Raw genomic sequence first — 4,224 nt, forward strand, 5'->3', positions numbered from 1 at the left:
CGAGCGATAACTCCGTTGCTGCTCCTGCTCCACCGTCTCCTTCTAGACGTCGTGCTAATCAACCAGAGATCGATGATCCTGTTCATTACTATTTTTCTACCATTACTCATATGAACCGGGCTTATAATGAGGTGACACGTATTAACGCCCTTAGTGATTGTTTGCGCACTTTGCCACATAATGAAGTTATGGACGAGATCCGTGCCGACATGGGTAACTTTATCACTTTTAAGCATAGGGTTGAGGATGAGAACCGTAATCGTGATCGAGAAGTTAAGGCTAAGTTCGAGGCTCTCGAGAGCACTGTTCGTGTGTTGAAGGAAGAGTTGGATGTTGTGAAAGGGAAGTTGCGTAAGTATGAGGATCCTGCCGAGACTCATGCTGGACCAGCTTATCACACCCGCTCTAAGTGAATGTGATGTGATTATTCATATTGATTATCTATTTCATCAGACTTAATGTCCTTTTTATACATACATTTTGGGTTATGTACGGCGTTTTGCCGAGGATTTTATTAAGCTTTTGTTATGGGATACTTTTCATTATGTATGGATGGTTATTTTTATGACATCTATTATCATTATCATGTTTTATTTCTGATGTTGTGGCTCTTGGCATGTTATATTATGCGTAATATATGTTCATGTATGTTAGGTGCTATGTATGTTGTATGATGTTATCATAAAACATGTATGCATGTGATGGTTATTTCTATAACAATCATAACTGTCATGTTATTACTCATAGTGTTAGTTGACTAATATCATAATGGTTAGTCTTTTCGTGTTTTGATCTATTCCTTTATGACACTAGTATTATTCTTGGTACTAACGATGTGTTATTCTATTTTGAAGATCATGCCTCCAAGAGAGTCCACTGAAGCGCGTATGCAACGCCTGATCAATGAAGGAATTGCTGCTTCTATGGCAGCAAATGCTAATGTTAACGCCAATGCGAACAACAACGTGGGATGCTCCCACAAAACTTTTATGGCTGGTTGAGCCCAAGAATTCAGTGGTACGGAAGGACCAATAGGGCTTACTCGTTGGTTCGAGAAAATCGAATCTATTTTCAGGGTCAGTCGGGTCCGTGAAGAGGACAAAGTTAGTTTCGCTAGTTGCACTCTCAAGGATAGTGCCTTGACATGGTGGAACAATCTGGTTAGTAGTTTGGGGAACGATGTAGCTTATGGTTTGGCCTGGAATGATTTTAAGGAAAGATTGATCACCCGCTATAGACTTCGGGGTGAGCTTAAGAAGCTAGAGGGTGAGCTCAAGAATTTGAAAATGCATGACACCGAGTTAGATGCCTATGAACGAAGGTTTTTCGAGTTAACTTTGCTGTGTCCTAGGGTTTATGCGGATGAGGACCGCAAAATTGAGGCTTACATTGATGGTTTGTCCGAGAAGATTGAACACGGGGTTGAGTCTAGTGAACCCCAGACTATTGAGGCAGCTATGTCTATGGCCCACAAACTTAATGACAAGGTGTTGAGAAGAAGCAAGACTACAGTTGTTGAAACTAGTGAGGAGGTTGTCAAGAAGGCTGATAATGGAAAACGAAAGTGGGATAACAACTGCAATCAAAACCAAAATCAGCAGAAGAAACAGGATACCTCAGGTGCTAACAACAGAAATTAGCGTGTGTGTCCTCGTTGCTATAAAGCTCATGATGGTTACTGCACAGTTACTTGTAAGAGGTGCTCTAAGCAAGGGCACATTGCTAAAGATTGTACAGTACTTTTGCCGGGTTCTGCTACTCCCGCGGCTGGTGGTAATAATAATGTTGGTAATAGAGGTGGTAACGGTAATGGTAATGGGAAACTGAATAATGGAAGTAATCAAAGGGTTTGTTACGAGTGTGGGAAGCCGGGGCATTTCCGAGATGCTTGTCCCAACAAGAAGACTGCTGAAACTGCACGCGGCCGAGCGTTTAACATTAATGCTAAGGATGCGGAGGAAGATCCTAAGCTTGTCACTGGTACGTTCTCAGTCAACGATTTACCAGTTTATGTACTATTTGATTCAGGGGCTGATTTAAGTTTCGTGTCGAGTAAATTAAGTCCGAGAATCAAAACGCCGTTAACTCCCTTAGACAATACTTATGTTGTTGAAGTAGCTAATGGTAAAGAACTTACTGCTAAGACTGTACATCGTAAATGTAACATTAATCTGGGTGGTAGGGATTTTGAGATAGATTTGATACCGATTGAACTTGGTAGTTTTGATATTGTTATTGGTATAGATTGGTTGTCTGCGAACCGTGCTGAGATCGTGTGTTATGATAAGGCTATTCGTATTACTGATGTGATTGGAGAGCCACTGATGGTCTTTAGAGATAAGAAATGCACACAGTTAAATCTTATTAGCTGTATGAAAGTTCGTAAACATCTCCGCAAAGGCTGTCATGCTATTCTTGCTCATGTTGTTGATCCTAGTAAGGAAGTAAAGAACGTTGATGACGTTCACATTGTTAGGGATTTTCCCGAGGTGTTTCCCGATGACTTACCTGTCCTTTCGCCGCAACGCGCGGTAGAATTTCAGATTGATCTTGTTCCCGGCGCTGCTCCTGTAGCATGTGCTCCTTATCGTCTTGCTCCTTCCGAACTTCAAGAATTGTCGAGTCAACTCCGTGAGTTGTTAGACAAAGGTTTTATTCGTCCTAGTTCGTCCCCTTGGGGAGCTCCTGTTCTGTTTGTTAAGAAGAAAGATGGTTCTTTTCGTTTATGCATTGATTATCGTGAATTGAATAAGCTCACTGTTAAAAATCCTTATCCTCTTCCGAGAATTGATGATCTGTTCGATCAACTTCAGGGTTCTTCTGTTTATTCAAAAATTGATCTTCGTTCTGGCTATCATCAGTTGCGTGTTAAAGAATCTGATGTTTCAAAAACTGCTTTTCGCACCCGTTACGGTCACTTTGAATTTCTTGTTATGCCGTTCGGATTGACAAATGCACCTGCTGTGTTCATGGACCTCATGAACCGTGTGTGTAGACCCTATCTGGACAAGTTCGTTCTTGTTTTCATCGACGACATGCTTATCTATTTTTAAGAGTGATGAAGAGCACGAAGAACACTTGAGGTTAGTGCTTGATTTGTTAAAGAAAGAAGAGTTGTACGCTAAGTTCTCTAAGTGTGCTTTTTGGTTAAGAGAAGTTCAGTTCCTTGGTCATATTGTTAATAAACAGGGAATACAAGTTGATCCTGCTAAAATTGAGGCGATTGAAAAGTGGGAAACCCCGAAAACTCCTACTCAGATTCGTCAGTTCTTAGGGTTGGCAGGTTACTATCGAAGGTTCATTCAGGATTTCTCTCGTATTGCGAAACCTCTGACTGCTTTAAAGCATAAAGGGAAGAAGTATGAGTGGAAGGATGTACAAGAGAATGCTTTTTAGATTTTGAAGAAGAAGTTGACTACCGCTCCGATTTTGTCACTACCAGAGGGTAATGACGATTTTGTTGTTTATTGTGATGCATCGCGACAAGGCTATGGTTGCGTTTTGATGCAACGAAAGAAGGTTATTGCGTATGCGTCACGACAGTTGAAGATTCACGAACAGAACTATACAACTCATGATTTAGAGTTGGGGGCTATTGTTTTTGCGCTTAAAATTTGGAGACACTATCTTTATGGTGTTAAGAGTACTGTGTACACCGATCACAAGAGTCTTCAACATATCCTCGATCAGAAACAGTTGAACATGAGACAACGAAGATGGATTGAGACGTTGAATGATTATAATTGTGACCTTTTGTATCACCCGGGTAAGGCCAATGTTGTGGCTGATGCATTGAGTCGTAAAGAAAGGACTGAACCTCGCAGGGTTAGGGCCTTGAATATGACAGTTAGATCAAACCTCGCAAGGCAGATTCTTGAGGCACAACAAGAAGCCTTAAAGGAGGAGAATTTCGTGAAGGAGAATGTAGAAAAGGTAGCTAAGAAGTTTGAAGTACGAGCTGATGGTACTAGGTATTTTGCGGGACGTCTTTTGGTTCCGAAATTTGGAGGTCTTCGACAACTTGTTTTGGATGAGGATCATAAGTCTAGATACTCTATTCATCCTGGTTCAGGAAAGATGTATCAGGATCTTAAGGAGCTGTATTGGTGGCATAATTTGAAAGGTGATGTGGCTACGTATGTGGCTAAGTGTTTGACCTGTGCTAAGGTCAAAGCTGAACATCTAAAACCATCTGGACTTTTGGTGCAACCAGAAATTCCCGAG

Source organism: Rutidosis leptorrhynchoides, chromosome 7 (assembly GCF_046630445.1).
Source record: "Rutidosis leptorrhynchoides isolate AG116_Rl617_1_P2 chromosome 7, CSIRO_AGI_Rlap_v1, whole genome shotgun sequence".
In the NCBI taxonomy this organism is placed as follows: domain Eukaryota; kingdom Viridiplantae; phylum Streptophyta; class Magnoliopsida; order Asterales; family Asteraceae; genus Rutidosis; species Rutidosis leptorrhynchoides.